Genomic DNA, 23,623 nt, shown 5'->3' with positions numbered 1-23,623 from the left:
TCCTTCTCCCTGAGTTGATATAACTCATTACTCCTGTCCGGGAGTTTTAGTGAGAGCAAATATGGCTCACCTTGCGCCCAACTGAACATCGACAAAATAATGCGTACACCCCTTATCCCCCTTTACAGTCGCTATAGTTAAACCACATAGTTTGAGACTGTTCAATAGATGTTAAATCTTAACAATATGACCCGCGATGTAGACTGTTTTAGATTTTTGCCCCTTACATGATTGAGTTTCATACCCCTCCTCTAAAGAGATAGAAAGCAGTTCATATGACCTAGTTTGAACCCCTTTTGATTACCTGGAGCTTCTATATCAGGCCAAGAAATTGCTGACATTTAAAGATTAAAATCAGTGCCAAAAATTGGCACGAAATAGTAATTGAATCTGTACCTATGTGTTTCTGTCAAAATCTGCCCACAAGGTACTTGTACCAATGAGAAGGAGGATGACTGTCGTTTACCAGATGGGACTTACGTCTCAGATTGTTCTACGATGGCAAAATTCTGGAAGGATAACTCATCTGCACCATGCATCACTAGTACAACTTCTTCAGGTCCTACTGCTACAGGGCTGAATCCAACAGTCACTCTGTGTCCAACTTTACCACTTTGTGAAATCATCATAAGCAAGTAAGTAAAAATGTTCTTAAAGAGAAATAAATAATATTTTACACTTGTGTAGCCCTAAATCATTGTTACAGATTTTTTGTTACATAGTTAAATCAACTGTCCATCAAGTTCTACCAGAAAAAAAATTGTACAACACTGTACTGAACCCTAACTTTAAAAAGGAAAAAAATCCTTCCTGGTAGTCAGACGGAGTTCTTGCCAGGAATTACCTAAACATATACCCCACATGATAATTTTGATTACCCCAAAACAAAACTTATTACCACTGGTGATAAATTAATATTATTTCCTCTCACGTGGATTGGTATGTCTAGTTTGGCAGAGCCCTACACAGGTTGACACATACCAGGCGGCATGGGTGACAAAGGGGTTAATTAAAGCTTTGGAAAGTTACATTTTTTTTATAATGAAGAAAATTGGCATGCCTTCCCCCTTCTTTATATTTCCCTTCTTACCCATCAAGGCTGATATAGCCCCTGTGTGGGGTTTCACCACACTAGCCATACCAGCCCACATGGTACCGTACATTATATGGGGGGCTCTGTAAGACAGGGGTAACAAAGCCTACAGAACCCTTGTCCATATCATGGAAAAGGATGTCTTTCCCACCTCTGGTGCCCAGGAAGCATGTATAGAGGGTCGCTTTTGACCCTATAGCTATTTAATGTAAAAAAAAATAATAAACATTATTAGGAGAAAACCTCCTCTTTATTCTCCTTTAAATCTTGATTGAAGTGTTCTTTGTCCGGCAGTGCCCGCCGCTGCTCGGCGCTAGTAGCCCCTCTGCTAACCACCTAATCCTTAAAAAATCAAATTTGATGTCTTTAATGATGACCCTGGTAGATCTGGAGGCCAGGTCATTGCTTCCCACGTGCAGCACCAATATATCAGGGGCTCTATGAAGCCTAGAGAACCGGTGTAGCTCGGGTAGGACCCTTGACCAGAGCATCCCCAGGAAACCCAGCCACCTGATACAAACTCGGTCACGGGGGAAGCCGAGCTGCCGATTCCGGGTCTCACGTCGGCCCGTTTGGCCTCCCATGCCACATAAGAATGTCCAAGTATCCAGACCAGGATCTGTGCACCTGAAATGAACAAAACAGACTACAGAATGGTAAACCATAACGACAAGGCCCCCCCTTACACTAAATGAGGGCGAACATAGGACCTGAACCGAGCTGACTCCCATCTCCCAATCCTCTGGATAACCGCCTCAATCAGCCCCCAACGGGACGCTTTAGTAGCCACCCCAATTCTGAAAGAGTGGGAGGAAAATCCTGTCGGGCAGACGCCGACGCACGTAAGGCACTTACGAAATATGGCAGTAAATTGAAATTTGGTATGCGGGATACCGTCCGCGTGTGAAAAGAAGGCAATAGCCCCCGGGGGCCTGATGGTCATGAAAGACTCTGAAGCTAACCGCGGGCAAAGAGGGCCCCCTATGCGAAACAGGGAGATCGACCGTCCCTTACCCGACCGGTCTGTTTTGGAATGCCTGAGAAAAATGTGAACCGAATCGTCATGTAATGTGACGTCCGCTGCCAGGATGCCTTCCACTCTTAGCTTACTTGGGCAGACCAGCTCGTCTATTCTAAATGCCCCAAAAAAGGCTAATGTGAATACGGCCCTAAATAAAAAAAATTAGCCTCGTATTTTGACGAACATACCCTACTGAGCGCCCCTACCACTCTTCCCAATAACTCAAATGTAATCGGGCGCCTGGAATCTCTTTGCACCCACCCCGCTCTGTAACCCTTCAATGCCTGCCTAATTCTAAAGTCCTTCGTTTCATCCTGCAGCCCCCGCAATTTAAACCAGAACGCCAGCGCTGCAACCTTTTTATTCAGGGCCGACACTGACACCCCCTCCGAGAAACATTTCCCTACAAAATACAACATCAAACAAAGCCTGTCATCGTCCGAACTGCAGTCTCCCACCTGAGTCATCAAGGCGTCCCACGTGCGCCATATGGCCGTGTACGCCGCCCATGATGCTTCCGATAAGTATCTGCTGATCAAATGGGATACCGCCCGAATGGAACTCCCCACATCGCCACTGGACAGGGCACCCCAGCTTCTTCCGCCGCTGGAGCGGGCGCTCAGAACCTGTCCCACTGAAATCAAGACAAAGCGTCAGCCGTGACATTCTCAACCCCGGGAATATGCACAGCATAAATATGAACGTTTGAACGCAAGCATTCGAACACCAACTGCCGCATCAAACATATGACTGGGGGAGATGATGCCGAGAAGTTATTGATTGCTTCCACCACCCCCATGTTATCGCAGTTAATCTTGATGCGCCTGTTGGACAGGTGACTAGAGATGGGCCGAACGGTTCCAGGCGAACTTTGGGGGTTCGCGTTCGCCTGCATCAGGCGAACTTTTGCGGAAGTTCGATTCGCCCCATAATGCTGTATTGAGCAAAATTTTTACCCTCCATTTCACTGTCAGCAGACATGTTATTGTCAAACACCCTGCTTTCAGTGCTAGAGAACCCGCCCACCCTCCCTTCAAGCTAGGTCCTTTATACCATTTGACTCAGTTGTCTGCCTACACTAATTAGTTATGGGACAGCTGCTACACACTCTGATAGGGAGATTTTAATTGGCCTCCTCCCTCCTCCCACCTCCCTCCTCCCACCTCCCTCCTCCCTCCCTCCTCCCTCCCTCCTCCCTCCTCCCACCTCCCTCCTCCCACCTCCCTCCTCCCTCCTCCCTCCTCCCACCTCCCTCCTCCCACCTCCCACCTCCCTCCTCCCACCTCCCACCTCCCACCTCCCTCCTCCCACCTCCCACCTCCCTCCTCCCACCTCCCACCTCCCTCCTCCCACCTCCCTCCTCCCTCCTCCCACCTCCCTCCTCCCTCCTCCCACCTCCCTCCTCCCTCCTCCCTCCTCCCTCCTCCCACCTCCCTCCTCCCTCCTCCCTCCTCCCTCCTCCCACCTCCCTCCTCCCACCTCCCTCCTCCCTCCTCCCTCCTCCCACCTCCCTCCTCCCTCCTCCCACCTCCCACCTCCCTCCTCCCTCCTCCCACCTCCCTCCTCCCTCCTCCCACCTCCCTCCTCCCTCCTCCCACCTCCCTCCTCCCACCTCCCTCCTCCCTCCTCCCTCCTCCCACCTCCCACCTCCCTCCTCCCTCCTCCCTCCTCCCACCTCCCTCCTCCCTCCTCCCTCCTCCCTCCTCTCTTCTACCCTTCTACCCTCCTACCGGAGGGAGGAGGGTCTCTTCTGCCAGGGAATTATACTATTTTAAAAACCAGTATACATCATACCATAGCTGGTACATCATACCATAGCTGGGAATACATACATGAGTATACATCATACCATAGCTGGGGATACATACATGAGTATACATCATACCATAGCTGGGAATCGAACCCATATCTCACTGTGTGGTGGGCACATCACCCTAAGCACTGTACCACTACAGAAGTAAGTGAAGCTAGCCTAAAATTTAACATTTATGCTTAATGCAATAGAACCATTAGGTTGCTTAAAGGAGAACTGTAGTGAGAGGTATATGGAGGCTGCCATATTGATTTCCTTTTAAGCTATACCAGTTGCCTGCCAGCTCTGCTGATCTATTTGGCTGCAGTAATAATAATAATCCAAACATTTGTATAGTGCTTTTCTCCTGTCGGACTCAAAGCGCTCAAGAGCTGCAAGCCACAGGGACGCGCTCAAGAGGCCACCCTGCAGTGTTAGGGAGTCTTGCCTTGAACTCCTTACTGAATAGGTACTTGACCTAGCCAGGATTCAAACCCTGGTCTCCCATGTCAAAGGCAGAGCCCTTAACCAGTACACTATCCAGCCACTGTAGTGTGAATCACACCAGAAACAAGCATGCAGCTAATCTTGTCAGATCTTACAAAAATGTCAAACACCAGATCTGCTGCATGCTTGTTCAGGGTCTAGGGCTAAAAGTATTGGAGGCAGAGGATCTGCAGGATAGCCAGGTAACTGGTATTGCTTAAAAGGAAATCAATATGGTAGCCTCCATATACCTTTCACTACAGTTCTCCTTTAAAGGGAACCTTAACTGAGAATGATATGGATGTTTCCTGTAAACAATACCAGTTGCCTGGCAGTCCAGCTGATCTTTGTGACTGCAATAGTGGCTGAATCACACCCTGAAACAAGCATGCAGCTAATCCAGTCTGACTTCAGTCAGAGCACCTGATCTGCATGCTTGTTCAGGGGCTGTGGCTAAAAGTATTAGAGACACAGGATCAGCAGGCGATTCAGGCAACTGGTATTATTTTAAAAGGAAAAATCCATATCCTTCTCCGTTTAGGTTCCCTTTAACTACCCCACTGCCCACACAGGATTCCCCTGTCAAACGAGCCAAACCGGAGGGCGCTACTGGTGGCAAGGCTCCCACTGCCCCAGAACCCCCTGACACCCCCCAACAACTAATTGGCAATAGCATTAAGGGGATTGGCAGGGCGTAGCAATAGGGGTTGCAGAGGTAGCGACCGCATCGGGGCCCTTGGGCCAGAGGGGCCCCGAAGGGCCCTCCCTCAACTGTAATATTAGCTCTCTATTGGTCCTGTGCTGGTAATAATCACTTCTATCGATGCTTTGAATAGTGGTAATCACTAACAAGCTGTTCCCCATCCCCTTCCTGCAACTCTGACACTGTAGTTGCCATTGGCAGGTTTTGGTGCGTCGTATGAATTGTTATGTATAGAGCGCTTGGGGGGGCCCCAATGTAAAGCTTGCACTAGGGCCCACAGCTCCTTAGCTACGCCACTGGGGATTGGCCTCACCTGGCTGTGCTGGACCGGCGTCCTGTACAGCCGTTGATCCTGATCCAGCTGTCCCCGGCTCTTCCTCTGCGATCACCGATTCATCCTCTGACGGCGAACCGTGTTCAGGGCTGGGAAAGGGCTGGCTGGTGCTGTGGGCGGCATCCTGCTGGCTGGAACCTCTGCTGCTCCTCGAAGCTCCCTTCTTCCCGTGTCTTCTGAAGAGCCCGAGCGACCTCCCCTTCCGCTTGTGTCCTGAGGAGCTCCCAGCCCCCTTGCGTTGTGGCTGAGCCGCCGCCGTACCCGGAGAGGGGGCGGCGCACGTTGCCGGGGTGTCCGTGCGCTGGGCCTGCTTGGCCCGCTGGGCGGAGCGGGTACCAATGGCCGCGGTGGATCCGGAAGGTGGCGCCGGCGGTGCGGAGGCTTCAGATGCGGATGGCCCACCGCCGGAGGAGCTCCACCTTGGATTCGGATTCCTTCCGGCAGCCCCGCTCTCAGTCGTGGATGTGCGCTTGGCGGGGGGTGCCGGAGGGTCCCCGTGGGGGCTCCCGCTACGTCTCTGGGTTGGGCGGTGCTCCGGGCTAAGCCGCTCGGGTGGCCTGGACTTCCTCTTGGCCCCGGCCGGCTGGCCTGAAGTGCTGGGGGCCATGGCTGCAAGTTGGACCTGCGCCCAGGTCGGACCCCTGGTCGTCGCTAGTGTTGGGCGAACACCTAGATGTTCGGGTTCGCGAACGTTCGCCGAACATCGCCGCGATGTTCGGGTGTTCGCGCCGAACTCCGAACATAATGGAAGTCAATGGGGACCCGAACTTTCGTGCTTTGTAAAGCTTCCTTACATGCTACATACCCCAAATTAGCAGGGTATGTGCACCTTGGGAGTGGGTACAAGAGGGAAAAAATATTTGAAAAAGAGCTTATAGTTTTTGAGAAAATTGATTGTAAAGTTTCAAAGGAAAAACTGTCTTTTAAATGTGGAAAATGTCATGTTTCTTTGCACAGGTAACATGCTTTTTTTCGCCATGCAGTCATAAATGTAATACAGAGAAGAGGTTCCAGGAAAAGGGACCGGTAACGCTAACCCAGCACCAGCAGCAGCACACGTGATGGAACAGGAGGAGGCGCAGGAGGAGAAGGCCACGCTTTGTGAGACACAACAACCCAGGCCTTGCATGAGGACAAGAAGCGTGCGGATAGCATGCTTTGTACCGCCATGCAGTCATAAATGTAATAAAGATAAGTGGTTCAATAAACAGGGACCACGCGGCAACGCTAACCCAGCAGCAGCAGACGTGATGGCGCAGGAGGAGAAGGCCACGCTTTGTGAGACACAACAACCCAGGCCTTGCATGAGGACAAGAAGCGTGCGGATAGCATGCTTTGTACCGCCATGCAGTCATAAATGTAATAAAGATAAGTGGTTCAATAAACAGGGACCACGCTGCAACGCTAACCCAGCAGCAGCAGACGTGATGGAACAGGAGGAGGCGCAGGAGGAGAAGGCCACGCTTTGTGAGACACAACAACCCAGGCCTTGCATGAGGACAAGAAGCGTGCGGATAGCATGCTTTGTACCGCCATGCAGTCATAAATGTAATAAAGATAAGTGGTTCAATAAACAGGGACCACGCGGCAACGCTAACCCAGCAGCAGCAGACGTGATGGCGCAGGAGGAGAAGGCCACGCTTTGTGAGACACAACAACCCAGGCCTTGCATGAGGACAAGAAGCGTGCGGATAGCATGCTTTGTACCGCCATGCAGTCATAAATGTAATAAAGATAAGTGGTTCAATAAACAGGGACCACGCGGCAACGCTTACCCAGCAGCAGCAGACGTGATGGAACAGGAGGAGGCGCAGGAGGAGAAGGCCACGCTTTGTGAGACACAACAACCCAGGCCTTGCATGAGGACAAGAAGCGTGCGGATAGCATGCTTTGTACCGCCATGCAGTCATAAATGTAATAAAGATAAGTGGTTCAATAAACAGGGACCACGCGGCAACGCTAACCCAGCAGCAGCAGACGTGATGGAACAGGAGGAGAAGGCCACGCTTTGTGAGACACAACAACCCAGGCCTTGCATGAGGACAAGAAGCGTGCGGATAGCATGCTTTGTACCGCCATGCAGTCATAAATGTAATAAAGATAAGTGGTTCAATAAACAGGGACCACGCGGCAATGCTAACCCAGCAGCAGCAGACGTGATGGAACAGGAGGAGGCGCAGGAGGAGAAGGCCACGCTTTGTGAGACACAACAACCCAGGCCTTGCATGAGGACAAGAAGCGTGCGGATAGCATGCTTTGTACCGCCATGCAGTCATAAATGTAATAAAGATAAGTGGTTCAATAAACAGGGACCACGCGGCAACGCTAACCCAGCAGCAGCAGACGTGATGGAACAGGAGGAGGCGCAGGAGGAGAAGGCCACGCTTTGTGAGACACAACAACCCAGGCCTTGCATGAGGACAAGAAGCCTGCGGATAGCATGCTTTGTACCGCCATGCAGTCATAAATGTAATAAAGATAAGTGGTTCAATAAACAGGGACCACGCGGCAACGCTAACCCAGCAGCAGCAGACGTGATGGAACAGGAGGAGGCGCAGGAGGAGAAGGCCACGCTTTGTGAGACACAACAACCCAGGCCTTGCATGAGGACAAGAAGCGTGCGGATAGCATGCTTTGTACCGCCATGCAGTCATAAATGTAATAAAGATAAGTGGTTCAATAAACAGGGACCACGCGGCAACGCTAACCCAGCAGCAGCAGACGTGATGGAACAGGAGGAGGCGCAGGAGGAGAAGGCCACGCTTTGTGAGACACAACAACCCAGGCCTTGCATGAGGACAAAAAGCGTGCGGATATAGCAGCAATGCTTTTTGCCGCCATGTAGTCATAAATGTAATACAGATGAGAGGTTCAATAAACAGGGACCGGAAACGCTACACCATCCAAGATGTTCATTGGTCATGTTACTTGGTTGGGGTCCTGGAGTGTTGCGTAGTCATTTCCAATCCAGGATTGATTCATTTTAATTTGAGTCAGACGGTCTGCATTTTCTGTGGAGAGGCGGATACGCCAATCTGTGACGATGCCTCCGGCAGCACTGAAACAGCGTTCCGACATAACGCTGGCTGCCAGGCAAGACAGCACCTCTATTGCATACATTGCCAGTTCGTGCCAGGTGTCTAGCTTCGATACCCAATAGTTGAAGGGTGCAGATGGATTGTTAGACACAGCTACGTCATCTGACATGTAGTCCTTGACCATCTTCTCCAGGCGATCGGTGTTGGAGGTGGATCTGCACGCTTGCTGTTCAGTGGGCTGCTGCTGCATGGGTGTCAGAAAATTTTCCCACTCCAAGGACACTGCCGATACCATTCCCTTTTGGGCACTAGTTGCGGCTTGCGTTGTTTGCTGCCCTCCTGGTCGTCCTGGGTTTGCGGAAGTCAGTCTGTCGGCGTACAACTGGCTAGAGGAGGGGGAGGATGTCAATCTCCTCTCTAAAGTCTCCACAAGGGCCTGCTGGTATTCTTCCATTTTGACCTGTCTGACTCTTTCTTCAAGCAGTTTTGGAACATTGGCCTCGATTCACAAAGCGGTGATAACCCAGTTATCACGCCTAAAAGACTTTAGGCGTGATGACCTTTTCACCACTGAGTTATCACCGATTTTTCCTGCTCTTCGCGCGAAGTTACCGCGCGTAAGCGCGCGCGCAAAGTCCCATAGGGCTTAATGGGAGCTTCGCGCGAAGCGTCGGGTGTTGCGCGCGCACTTACGCGCGTACGCGCGGCAACTTCGCGCGAGTTTCTTCTTATCATGCCTAAAGTGACTTTAGGCGTGATAAGGGCCTTTTCACCATGGTGCTAACACTTTGCACCGCTTGGTGAATCGAGCCCATTGTGTTTGTACCGTGGATCCAGAAGGGTATAAACCCAGTAATTGGTATTGTCCAGAATGCGCACAATGCATGGGTCACGTTCAATGCAGTCTAGCATGAATTGAGCCATGTGTGCCAGAGTCCTACCAGAATCCTCATCATCCTCTTGTGAGCGTTGTGATAGTTGTTGTGATGCATCATAGTCGTCACCTTCCTCCTGGTCTGCTTCTGTTGACCATTCGCGCTGAATTGTGGAAGTCCAACGTGCACCGCTCTGGCCCTCGTCAGTGGTGGCATGAAATTCCTGCTCCAACTCCAGCTGTTCCTCCTCCTCTTCTTCGTCATAGCTGCTGGGGCCAGCGTTTCCTGAGGCGTATGGCCTGATGTTGGTACCATCACGCTGATCGTTTTCTCCTTCAGATTCCCCCAGTTGCATCATGACAGCTGTTTCCTTGATTTTCAACATTGACCTCTTCAGTAAACACAGCAGTGGTATGGTAATGCTGACTGAAGAGTTGTCACTGCTCACAAGCAACGTGGATTGCTCAAAATTTTGGAGGACTTGGCAGAGGTCCAACATGTTGGCCCAATCGGATCCACAGAAGCTTGGCAGCTGTCCGGATGCGCCTCGGTACTGCGCTGTCATGTACTGGACCACTGCACTCTTCTGCTCACAAAAGCGGGCTAGCATGTGCAGCGTAGAATTCCAGCGCGTAGGGACATCACACAGCAGGCGATGGTGGGGGAGATTGAAGCGCTCCTGCATCTTGGCGAGTGCCCCCGAAGCAGTACTAGAATTTCTACAATGTTTGGCCACTCGACGCACCTTCAACAGAAGATCGGCCACGCCTGGGTATGTCCTCAGGAACCGCTGAACTACTAGGTTCATCACGTGCGCCAGGCAAGGGATGTGTGTCAGCTTAGCCAACCTTAAAGCGCGAATGAGATTACTCCCATTATCACACACAACCATGCCCGGTTTCAGGTTCAGCGGTGCCAGCCACAAATCCGTCTGTTCCTTTATTCCCTTCCAAATTTCCTCCCCTGTGTGCTGCTTATCCCCAAGGCAGATCAGCTTCAGCAACGCTTGCTGACGCATGCCAACAGCTGTGCTGCACTGCTTCCACGATCCTACTGCTGCTGGGTTAGCGTTTCCGGATGAGGTACAGCTTTGAGATGCGTTGGAGGAGAAGGAGTCAGAGAGGTAGGTGCTGCTGTTGTTATCCAGTGGGAGGGACGGCGGTGCAGCTGTTTGTGACGTGGGCAACACCCGCGCCGTAGCAGGTGAGGAATCGCTGCCAGGCTCCACAAGGTTCACCCAGTGCGCGGTAAGGGAGATGTATCGACCCTGGCCGAACGCACTCGTCCAGGTGTCAGTGGTGAGGTGAACCTTGCAGGCAACGGCATTCTTCAAGCTTCGGGTTATTTTGCTGACCACGTGCTCATGCAACTCAGGCACTGCAGAGCGCGCAAAGTGGTAGCGGCTGGGAACCACGTAACGTGGGATGGCCACTGACATCATGCCCTTGAAGCTGTTTGTCTCCACCACTCGATATGGCAGCATTTCGCAGGCCAGAAGCTTGGCTATGCTGGCTGTTACTGCCACGGCCCGGGGGTCATTTGCTGGCAATTTCCTCTTGCGCTCAAACATCTCCGACACAGACAACTGAACCGTAGCGCTGCACACGGGAGGGCTGTTGGTTGTTGTGTTTGATGAACACTGGGAGACCTCAAGAGCACTACTCCGGAAAGTGACAGTGTCAGCGTCGTCTGATGTTTGTGAATGTTGTGAACCACGCAATGGCTGGGCTACCGCTGCTGCTGAGGCGGGTCTGGTGGTGAGTCTGGTGAACCCAAGGGAGGCAGTGTTGCTGGTACCCTGTCCTGCCGAGTTTGCCCACAGAGTGGGATGTTTGAATAGCATGTGGCGGCTCATGCTGGTGGTGGAGAGGTTGTTAATACTTTTCCCCCTGCTCAGGCGGGTCTTGCACACCTTGCAAATCGCCATGGTAACATCCTCAGTGCAGTCTTCAAAGAAAGCCCAGACTTTGGAGCACCTGCCTTGCTGGTGATTTCTGTTTGCTCCTCTTTTGCCTCTCACTTGAACTTCCACGCTTGTGGTGCCTGAAATTGCGCGCCACCTACCTTGTGGCACAAGGCGAACTCGTGCAGCAGTGGGTTCTTCAACAGACTCATCTGTGCTGCTGCTACGACGGCGATGTTCTCGTTCACAAACAAAATCTGGGTCTCTGTCCACATTGTCCATACCCTCCTCTTCCATCTCCTCATACTCGTCATATGTCATTGTGGGGGGCCGCCGCCGTGGAGTAGAGCTCCCCAGAACAACCTCTGCGCAGCTCACTCCAACGTCATCTTCCAGATCTTGTCGGCCGACCTCCTGCAATTGCAACCCCTCCTGCCCAACTTGCTCTGGGATTTGGGTTTCCGAGTCCTCCTCGGACTCGCCTTGTATTTCAGTGCGCGGTGCATTTCCCACAGTTAATGGTTGTGAATCCGGGCACAACATTTCTGGCTGTTCCTCCATTGACCTTTGAAAGGTGGAAGTTTGTTGGGCTGGGAATAGCTCCTGCGAATACCCCATTGTGTCCTGAGGTAATTCATCGGACTGGTTATCTGGCAGTTGTGTGCGTGGTGTTGCTGCCGGTTGTGTCAGCTTTGTGCCCACTGGCTCCTTGTAACTGGCTGAGGACTCGGACCTCGTGCGTGATGTGCTGGTGCTGCTTAACCCACTGCTGGACGCTTGAGAGGTCATCCAAGTAATTATCTGGTCCTGTTCTTTTGGATTTGTGAGGGTTGTTGTCCTGGACAACATGGGCGGTATTGAGTGGGTTTTCTTGGGTGCTCCCCTGTGGCCTGTACGTGAACCGTCAGGGGAAACACCTCTTCCCTTGCCCCTGCCTCTTTCACCGGATTTCTTCCTCATTTCACTTATCCTTACAGTACACGCTGACTGGCAGCAGTACAGTGGCAGTACAGAAATGCTATACAGTACCACTATTCCTAGCAGCGACACAGAGCACAATGCTATACAGTGGCGGGTGAGCGGTGTACTACTATTCCCAGAAGACACAGAGTGGCAGTAAACAGAATGCTATATAGTGTGGCTGAGCGAGGTACACAGAGTGGCAGTAAACAGAATGCTATATAGTGTGGCTGAGCGAGCGGTGTACTACTATTCCCAGCAGACACAGAACAGTAAACAGAATGCTATATAGTGTGGCTGAGCGAGGTACACAGAGTGGCAGTAAACAGAATGCTATATAGTGTGGCTGAGCGAGCGGTGTACTACTATTCCCAGCAGACACAGAACAGTAAACAGAATGCTATATAGTGTGGCTGAGCGAGGTACACAGAGTGGCAGTAAACAGAATGCTATATAGTGTGGCTGAGCGAGCGGTGTACTACTATTCCCAGCAGACACAGAACAGTAAACAGAATGCTATATAGTGTGGCTGAGCGAGCGGTGTACTACTATTCCCAGCAGACACAGAACAGTAAACAGAATGCTATATAGTGTGGCTGAGCAAGGTACACAGAGTGGCAGTAAACAGAATGCTATATAGTGTGGCTGAGTGAGCGGTGTACTACTATTCCCAGCAGACACAGAACAGTAAACAGAATGCTATATAGTGTGGCTGAGCGAGCGGTGTACTACTATTCCCAGCAGACACAGAACAGTAAACAGAATGCTATATGGTGTGGCTGAGCGAGGTACACAGAGTGGCAGTAAACAGAATGCTATATAGTGTGGCTGAGCGAGCGGTGTACTACTATTCCCAGCAGACACAGAACAGTAAACAGAATGCTATATAGTGTGGCTGAGCGAGGTACACAGAGTGGCAGTAAACAGAATGCTTTATATAGTGTGGCTGAGCGAGCGGTGTACTACTATTCCCAGCAGCGACACAATGACTGGGGGGACCCTGGCTAGCGTGGCTGGAGCGCGAACTACCCTGCCTGCCTACCCAAAGCTAAACCCACAGACAAATGGCGGAAATATGACATGGTTCGGGTATTTATTTACCCGAACCACGTGACAGTTCGGCCAATTAGAGCGCGTTCGGGTCCGAACCACGTGACCCGTTCGGCCAATCACAGCGCTAGCCGAACGTTCGGGGAACGTTCGGCCATGCGCTCTTAGTTCGGCCATGTGGCCGAACGGTTTGGCCGAGCACCGTCAGGTGTTCGGCCGAACTCGAACATCACCCGAACAGGGTGATGTTCTGCAGAACCCGAACAGTGGTGAACACTGTTCGCCCAACACTAGTCGTCGCCTCCTCCCTGACCTGGGCCAGCAAGTCTTCCAATCCCTCCATAGCAAAAAACAAGCGAGGTGTAGCAAGGGCAGTCCACAGTCAGCTTTCCCCTACGCTTGCTGAGAGGCCAGAAACTCCACCCCCCCTCTTATATAGACTACCCCCCCGCCCCCCAGGTCAGTCCCAAAGCCCGGGAACCTGAACTCCTCCCCACCCAGCTCTTAACCCCTTACTCCCCGGTCAGCTGCCCTATCATGTGGGGGCCCTGCACATTACTCTGCGCTACAGTTCCCGGCCCCGTTCTTAAATCACACTTTGGTTCACTTCTTGTATCAAACTCTTAGTAACACTTTAGAACACAACACAGAGTACATGAACTTTAACTCTTGACTTGAAACGGACTTGACAGGAATGATGTCTCTACACCAGGACTTACTGTAATGCAAGCGGGGGGCTGTGTCAGCTCTGCGGGGTACTTATGGAGGCTTTTAATGTCTCTTAGTGGCAGCAAGGCCTGTACACTCAATAAACTTCAAACAGTCAGCAGCAGATTCCTTTATCTTAATTAGGCAGCTCTATCTTGCATCAGCAACTGAATCCACATCACAATGTCTCTGTATCTTTAAAGCTTTTGCACACAAGCAGTCTCTAGTAACAGCACTTTGAACAGTATGGGCCTCTTCAGGTTCTGGGTTGCTATATTTCTATCTCAGCAAGCCTCCGCTGAACACTGCCTACTAACTGAACACACACTGTAACTTGTAGTTGGCTCTAAGGCCCATACTCATCTGGCTGCCGGGGTTTCTTTCTGTTCGGGCTAGCTCGGATGCAGAGCGCATCCGAGCTAGGCCAGAGGCAGCATGCACAGAGCGTGCATGCTGCCTCTGGCCTCCGGGCAGTCACTGTCTGGCCAGGTTGCTGCTGCCTTACTTGCTCTACTGTAGTCTCTGTGTGGCCGCCGGTCCCCTCTTAGCCTCCTGTGAGACTGCTGCGGCCTTTCTCTCTCATGGCCTCCTCTCCCACTCCCATCCGCCGCCTCCTGTCTTCTCTTAAAGAGACTCTGAAGCGAGAATAAATCTCGCTTCAGAGCTCATAGTTAGCAGAGGCATGTGTGCCCCTGCTAAAACGCCGCTATCTCGCGGCTAAACGGGGGACTCTTACTCCCCGAAATCCCCTTTGAGCAGCGGGGGATCACTTCCTGATTGAGGTAGGGCTACCCGCCGCAGCCCTGCCCCACGTGCGTCTGTCAGCGCGTATCTCCGCCTCTCCCTCGCCCCTCTCAGTCTTCCTTCACTGAGAGGGGCGGGGGAGAGGCGGCAATGCGCCACTGATAGACGCGCTGTGAGGATAGACGCGCTGCAGCCGTTAGCCCTGCCTCCAGCAGCAGTAAAATCTACGACCAATTTGGTCGTTGATTTTGCGGGGGGGGTTGGGGGTCAGGGGACCCCCGTTTAGCCGCGGGATAGCGGCGTTTTAGCAGCTCTGCTGAATATAAGCACTGAAGCGAGATTTATTCTCGCTTCAGTGTCTCTTTAACTTCCGTTCTACCTCCCTCTCTGGCACACTCTGGCGGTATGCCATACGGTATGTATATTTAGAAACAAGATCTGCCACGCACAGCATGCCACTGGGTACACTCACAGGAATAGGAAGAATTTGAAGAATCTGTGAATAGCTAATCCAAAATTATTTTTTTTTCCTTTTGTAGAGTTTTCAACAATTGCCATGCCATCGTTCGACCTGAATCTGCATATGAAAGGTGTATTTCGGATAGTCAATGCAAAGCATGTGATGCATTAGTAGACTATGCAAACCAATGTCTTGCTTTTAATGTCTGTGTTGACTGGCGGCCAGAAACTGGAGGAGAATGTCGTAAGTTTTAATTTCTTCATTATGATTTCAATACAAAAATGTAGCATAAACAAACTATATAGATCTAGCTAACCTGTCACAATCTTAACATAATCTAAAATACTCTCCTTTTACTTTGAATCTTAAGGATTATAGTGATGGGCACAAACATTATAGTATATATAGTGAAGAACAAAAATTATTATAGTATTCAAATTTTCACTGCCCAGCAAAGAAGAGAACAGGCACGTGCAGAAAAGGGGGCTCTGTGTGCCCAGTCACCCCCGCTCTTTGTAGCCTCCCTGGCGTTCTATTTCCCCAGGATTTCCGTGCAAGAAGTGGTTCAATTAATTTCCAATCATTTAAAAAAAATTTTTTTTTTTGCAATCATTTTTTTTATTTGGTCGGGATCCCCCTTCTGGGGGGGGGGGGGGGGTGTCCCTGTTCTTTTCAGGCTGTTGGTGGCCTTTGGGGACCCCCCTTCTGGGCAGGGAGGGGGGCCCTGTCCTTTGCAGGCTGTGGGGTGTCCCCATTCTATGCTGGCTGGTAGTGGCCGGTGGGGACCCCCCTTCTGGGCAGGGAGGGGGGCCCTGTCCTTTGCAGGCTGTGGGGTGTCCCCATTCTATGCTGGCTGGTAGTGGCCAGTGGGGACCCCCCTTCTGGGCGGGGGGGGGGGTGTCCCCATCCTTTGCGGGCTGTGGGTGGCCTTTCCCTCCCTCTTCCCATCCCCCGTGCAAGCCCCCCTTCCCCCTGAACCTAGGGTTGCCACCTGGCCGGTATCTCCCCGGCCCAGCCGTTAAATCAATTAAAAAGCCGCTGCCGGAAAAATGTTTTTACCGGCAATGTATCTGCCCGGTAATTTGGACTATTCCACAGAGGGGGAGACGCCAGGTCTGTTATAATAATTCTTTTCTAACTTAGATGAGGCTACAGCCTGCTCTCCCCCTTCCTCCTTTGTGATTGCACAGCTTCCTGTCACTGCGGATTGCGGAGCTGATTACACTGATTGACTTCAGTGTGGAGGAGAGGAATGTGCAGCTCCTCCCCCTCCTCCTCCCGCAGACTGAGGACGGCCAGAGAGGATAAGAGATACAGTCAGACACGTGGAGCTGAAGCTGTGAGTGCCAGGAGATGCTGCTGCTATAGGAGAGGTGCTGTCACTGCTGTGTGTGTATGGATGCAGTGTGTGTACATGTATGACGTGTGTGACGTGATGTGTATGCATATAGTGTGTGTGTGTCTCTGGGATCTGTGTGTATACAAAGCAGGTGTGTGTATGTAAAGTATATAGTGTGTGTGTGTTGTGATCTGCGTGTATATATAAAGCATGTATGTATGTATGTATGTATGTATGTATGTATATTGAGTATGTGTACTGTATACAGAGCATGTGTGTGTATGTATATAGTGTGTGATGTGATCTGCGTGTATATATAGAGCATGTATGTATGTATATAGAGTATGTGTGTATGTACTGTATACAGAGCATGTGTGTTAGTATATAGTGTGTGTGTGTGTGTGTGTGTGTGATGTGATCTGCATGTGTATAGAGAGAGAGAGCATGTGTGTATGTATGTACGTCTATATAGAGTATGTATGTATGTATGTATATATGTATGTATGTATACAGAGCATGTATGTATGTACATAGAGCATGTGGGTGTATGTATGAAAAACTGCATCCCCCCTTCAGTGTAACACCCCCTCCCTTAACCCCATAGCAAGCATGGGCAATACACCTCCACGCTTCTTCTGCACTAGTTGTCCTGCCATAACCCTGCCCCCCCCCCTCCCCTCCCCCACCTGTCCCTGATAGACCTGACCCACCCTTCTCTTAACTGCTTAAAGTAGTACTGTGGGGCAAAGGGGAAAAAGAGTTGAACTTACCTGGGGCTTCTAATGAACCCCCGCAGACATCCTGTGCTCACGCAGCCACTCACCAATGCTCCAGTCCCTGCCGCCGGTTACTTCTGGAAATTGCCACTGTCGCCTGTACGGCCTGCGCAGTATGCTCCCGGGGATGTCAGTGGGGGTAAAGAGAAGCCTGCGCAGGCACAGTAGTTTTGCGACTTAAAAGCTGCAAATTACGGAAGTGAACTGGAGGCGGGGCCGGAGCATCGCTGAGTGGCTGCGCGGGCACAGGATGTCTGCGGGGGACCATTAAAAGCCCCAGGTAAGTTCAACTCATTTTTCCCCTTTGCGATCTACAGTAAATAACAAGCTTACATCCCCCTAGTGACCAGGCTATTTTTTAAAATTCAGGCCACTGCAGCTTGCTGCAGGGCCATACAACTTAGCACGCAATTAAATCTTGCCCCCTTTTGTTGCTACCAACAGAGCTTTCTGTTGGTGGCATCTGATTGCTGCTGAGATTTTTTTTTTTTTTTTTTAAATAAAATCACGTATTTTAAATGATTCACCCACCCTCCCTTCCCACCAGAGAGCCAATCAGAGCTGATCACCTCTCATAGGCATCAGCCTATGAGAGGGATCTTCTTGTGGCACACTCGAGGGGACAGCTCAGTTACAGAGCTGTCCCCAGTACAGCGCTGCGGTAGATCGCAGGGCTGTACATGTAAATAAACTATTTTTTTTTTAATGTGAAACAGGCTGCCGCCTGCAGGCAACTGATCTCGTAACTCCGCTCCTCCCCCAGGACTTGTTGCCAGCCGGCATTAGACGGTCCTGGGGGAGCCACCTTGCGACTGCCCATCAGCGTTAGTTGGTCGCAAGGAGGTTAAAGTGTACCTGATATAATAGGTGTATTTATACTTACCTGGGGCTTTTTCCAGCCCCATGAAGTGTGTGGGCTCACTTGCAGCCTCTCCGTTCACTTGATATCCCCCGGTAATCTGGTCAGTCACAACCAGTCATGCGCATCTGCATATACGCAACCCAGCCACTACCGCACATGTGTGTAATGCTCCCCGCTGCAGGAGCACTACATAGGTAGATGCATGGCACACAAGAGCGCGGCCAGCCAGATATTACCAGGGGGAGCATATCAAGTGAATGAAACAGCTGGCTAGGGAGCCCCCACACCTCATAGGGCTGGAGGAAGCTCCCCAGGTAAGTATAAATACACCCATTAATGCTGCCTCTATGAGACCCAGATTGAGCCTAATGCTAGGTACATACTAAACAATTTTCTGACTGATTTACTGTCAGATTTACTATTTCTGTTCTGATTTCCGGTAGATTTTCCATAGAGGTGAACAGAAAATCTATCGGAAATCAGATCGGACCTGTTGGAAATAGTCGATCTGACAGTAAATCTGTCAGAAAATTGTATAGTGTGTACCAAGCATTAAAGGTCAAGTGACCTGAGAGAGGGATAAGGAGGATGGCATATTGATTTCCTTTAAAACAAAGCCAGTTGCCTGGCTGTCCAGCTGAGCTTTCTGGCATTAGTAGTGTCTGCATCAAACACCCGACACAAGCTTGCAGCTAATCTTGTCACACTTCTATGCTGGGTATGCACAATACATTTTTCCGCTCGATAGATGGATCTGATAGATAATTCCTGTCATGTCCGATATTCCTTCTGATCGATTCTATTTGTCATAGAAGTGAATGGAAAAAGATAAGAAAAACAAGCGGAAGATAAGAGAATCGAGTGGAGAATTGAGCGGATAAAACGAACGGGTTGAAAAATCGAGCGGAAAAATGTATCGCGTGTACCCAGCATTAGTCAGAAAACTCTGATCTGCATGCTTGTTCAGGGGCTGTGGCTAAAACTATTAGAGGTAGAGGATCAGCAGGACAGCCAGGAAATTTGTGTTGCTTCAAAGTAAATAAATTATGGCAGCCTCCATATCCCTCTCAGGTCAGTTGTCCTTTAAAAAGTCCGTGACACACCACTCCCACTTTTAGACCACACCCCTCAGGCCACACCCACAAGCCGGTATTTTTTCACCATAAAGGTGGCAACCCTACCTGAACCCCTTCCCTCGGTGTGAGTCCTGTTCTACTCACCAGGCTGTCTCCAGCGGCGGCGGCGCAGAATCCCTTCTTCCTCCATCCCCGAAGTCTCATGCTCTGTGTAATTACCGCTACGAGGCTTGGTGACGTCACTGAGCCTCGTAGCAGTAACGTCACAGGCCGGGACTTCGGCGTTAGAGAAAGAAGGGATTCTGCTGGCGCCGCTGGAGACAGCCTGGTGAGTAGAACAGGACTCACACCAAGGGAAGGGGTTCAGAGGGAAGGGGGGGCTTGCATGGGGGATGGGAGGGGGGAGGGAAAGGCCACCCACAGCCCGCAAAGGACGGGGACACCCCCCCCTCCGCCCAGAAGGGGGGTCCCCGCCGGCCACCCACAGCCTGCAAAGGACCAGGACACCCTCCCGCCCAGAAGGGGGGTCCCCGCCGGCCACTACCAGCCAGCATAGAACGGGACACCCCCCCCCCCCCCTTGCTGCACAGAGGGGATCCCCGCCGGCCACTACCAGCCCGCATAGGGAATCCCCCTGCACAGAATGGACACCCGTCCGCACACAAAGGGGGAATCCCTGCACGCAGCACATTCTCTGCCCCGCCAGCTGCACAGGGATCCCTCAGGGTGGCTGGATGCTTGTTCTGTATGCTGTGGGTAGCAGAGATCGCTACCCACAGCGTGCAGTCAGGCATCCAGCCATCCTGGGGAATCCCTCTGATGAGGGGAAAATTGCAGTGGGCGGTGCAGAGAAACAGGAAATCTCCCTGGCGGGATTGACGAGCTCAGCTCGTCCAAAACACTTTCAGCAAGTTTTTGCTGGACGAGCTGAGCTCGTCCAGAACGCTAGGGAGGTTAAATTGGTAGTGGGTAGGGTGGAGGTGCCCAATGTATGTTCTATTTTGGTATTTTTAAATGTGAGAGGCGCCTATACTCTATACCCTATGCTATCAAGGCATTTTGTATTGACCTGAGGATGCGGGCCATGACCAGTGAAACGAGTTGTCAGATTGCTTTTTGCATAAAAACTTTTTTTTCCAGTTGAATTGGTGTCTATATCTTCTGGAGAGGTAAGCAATTACCTCTCTTTATTATATATTTTTTTTTATTTTGCATTTAAAAATACCAAAATAGAACACACATTGGGCGCCTCCACCCTACCCACTACCAGTCAGACCTCCTTCGGAGGTAATAGCTCTGCAGTTTTTCTGGAAAGTATATTGTACTACAGGAGAGTGACCATCCAGTATCCAGCAGGATCTGGAGTAGTGTTGGGCGAACAGTGTTCGCCACTGTTCGGGTTCTGCAGAACATCACCCTGTTCGGGTGATGTTCGAGTTCGGCCGAACATCTGGTGGTGTTCGGCCAAACTGTTCGCGTTCGCCCGAACGGCTCAATTCCTGGCCGAACCTGGCCGAACAGGGCCCCTGTTCGGCCGAACAGGGCCCTGTTCGGCCGAATACGGCCCCCCTATGGGGTCGCAGGCATAAGGGGGGAGCATGCCCCGATCGCGGGGGGGTCGGAAATTCCCCCCACCCCCTCCTCTAGCGCTCCCCCCTCTGCCCGCTTCCCCATACAAAAGTTTAAGGAAAGTACCGGTGGTAGTGGATGGCCTGGCAGTGGCACTGTGGAGTGAGGTGGAGGAGTCCGGAGAGTGACGCGTTGAGGGAGGCCGGGCAGCAGGCGTGAGGTCAGAGAAAGGGCGGAAGTACCACAAGGGTACTACCGCTGAACCGCCCGCTGCCCGGCCTCCCTCAACGCGTCACTCTCCGGACTCCTCCTCCTCACTCCACAGTGCCACTGCCAGGCCATCCACTACCACTGGTACTTTCCTTAAAGTTTTGTATGGGGAAGCGGGCAGAGGGGGGAGCGAGAGCGGAGGGGGTGGGGGGAATTTCCGACCCCCCCCCCCCGCGATCGGGGCATGCTCCCCCCTTATGCCTGCGACCCCATAGGGCCCCCAAAAGCGGGATGTTTGGGGAGTTCGGGGTTCGGCCCGAACATGCCGAACATCGCGGTCATGTTCGGCGAGCTTTCCCGAACCCGAACATCCAGGTGTTCGCCCAACACTAATCTGGAGTACCGAGCAGAGACGGTTAATTCCCTGCAGGTCTATACGGTGCTTGCAGGAACTGCAACCCACCGTTGTGAGTATATACAGTGGCTTGCAAAAGTATTCGGCCCCCTTGAAGTTTTCCACATTTTGTCACATTACTGCCACAAACATGCATCAATTTTATTGGAATTCCACCTGAAAGACCAATACAAAGTGGTGTACATGTGAGAAGTGGATCGAAAATCATACATCATTCCAAACATTTTTTAAAAATAAATAACTGCAAAGTGGGGTGTGCGTAATTATTCGGCCCCCTGAGTCAATACTTTGTAGAACCACATTTTGCTGCAATTACAGCTGCCAGTATTTTAGGGTATGTTTCTACCAGCTTTGAACATCTAGAGACTAAAATCCTTGCCCATTCTTCTTTGCAAAACAGCTCCAGCTCAGATTAGATGGACAGCGTTTGTGAACAGCAGTTTTCAGATCTTGCCACAGATTCTCGATTGGATTTAGATCTGGACTTTGACTGGGCTATTCTAACACATAGATATGTTTTGTTTTAAACCATTCCATTGTTGCCCTGGCTTTATGTTTAGGTTTTGCCATACTCCTTCCATTTCTAAATGATCGCTTGAACAGTGCTCCTTGGGACGTTCAAGGCTTTGGAAATCTTTTTGTAGCCTAAGCTTGTTTTAAATTTCTTAATAACTTGATCCCTGACCTGTCTTGTGTGTTCTTTGGACTTCACGGTGTTGTTGCTCCCAAAATTCTCTTAGACAACCTCTGAGGCCCTCACAGAGCAGCTGTATTTGTACTGACATTAGATTACACACAGGTGCACTCTATTTAGTCATTAGCACTCATCAGGCAATGTCTATAGGCAACTGACTGCACTCAGATCAAAGGGGGCCAAATAATAATGCACACACCACTTTGCAGATATTTATTTGTAAAAAATGTTTGGAATCATGTATCATTTCCGTTCCACTTCTCAAGTGTACACCACTTTGTATTGGTCTTTCACGTGGAATTCCAATAAAATTGATTCATGTTTGTGGCAGTAATATGACAAAATGTGGAAAACTTCAAGGGGGCTGAATACTTTTGCAAGCCACTGTATTTATATGATTTTATCCTCCCTATACCTAACGATACTGCACCATTGGGCTCCCAGTCTCTCCCTGCTTCTCACCTAGGTATTCTTGGCCCTTACCAGAATCACCAAATAGCTTTTTCAAATTGAATAAGGTATAGTGACCAGATTTTTGTAGGGTCAACCTGGGACGGGGTGAATTGGGGGGGGGGGGGGCTGCGCGCCGCCCGAAAAATAGGGGGTGAGGCGCGCGGAGCCGAAAAATTTGGTGTCTGCAGCGCGCGTGAAAAATGGGCGTGGTCATTACATTCTATGGGCGGAGCTAACAGAATGATGCAACAGCAAGGCAAATGAAAGCAGTGTTTACGCCGTGATGTGGTCAAACGTGGATTCACATCATAGGTGTGCAGAAACTGTGTGATGCTATTTAATAGTATGCCATAACCGCAAAGCAGGAAACACAGCCAACTATGACCATTAAATAATAAACGCAATGGGCAACATTTCAGCACAAAATAATTGCATTGCGGGCAAACATGTCAGCATAAAATAAACGCAATGGGGGCAAACATGTCAGTACAAAATAAACGCACTGTGGGCAAATATGTCAGTACAAAATAAACGCACTGCGGGCAAACCTGTCAGTACAAAATAAATGCACTGCGGGCAAACATGTCAGTACAAGATAAACGCACTGCGGGCAAACATGTCAGTACAAGATAAACGCACTGCGGGCAAACATGTCAGTACAAGATAAACGCACTGCGGGCAAACATGTCAGTACAAGATAAACGCACTGCGGGCAAACATGTCAGTACAAGATAAACGCACTGCGGGCAAACATGTCAGTACAAGATAAACGCACTGCGGGCAAACATGTCAGTACAAGATAAACGCACTGCGGGCAAACATGTCAGTACAAGATAAACGCACTGCGGGCAAACATGTCAGTACAAGATAAACGCACTGCGGGCAAACATGTCAGTACAAGATAAACGCACTGCGGGCAAACATGTCAGTACAAGATAAACGCACTGCGGGCAAACATGTCAGTACAAAATACACGCAATGCGGCCAAACATGTCAGTACAAGAACGCACTGCGGGCAAACATGTCAGTACAAAATACACGCAATGCGGCCAAACACTTCTC

The 23,623-nt window shown here is 50.7% G+C and overlaps 1 protein-coding gene across 1 annotated transcript in view; it reads left to right on the top strand.

Moving 5' to 3' along the window:
• The first annotated feature begins 505 nt into the window (after positions 1–505).
• LOC137537714 (intestinal mucin-like protein) overlaps positions 506–23,623 on the top strand; it is a 293,053-nt gene continuing 269,935 nt past the window's right edge. Inside the window, exons 1-2 of the mRNA XM_068259655.1 lie at positions 506–635; positions 15,247–15,410. The gene's annotated coding sequence lies outside the window, so the exon portion shown is untranslated. The remainder of the gene's footprint in view (positions 636–15,246; positions 15,411–23,623) is intronic.

This window comes from Hyperolius riggenbachi, chromosome 11 (genome assembly GCF_040937935.1).
Source record: "Hyperolius riggenbachi isolate aHypRig1 chromosome 11, aHypRig1.pri, whole genome shotgun sequence".
Lineage (NCBI taxonomy): Eukaryota > Metazoa > Chordata > Amphibia > Anura > Hyperoliidae > Hyperolius > Hyperolius riggenbachi.
This window is presented reverse-complemented; position numbering and strand designations above follow the sequence as displayed.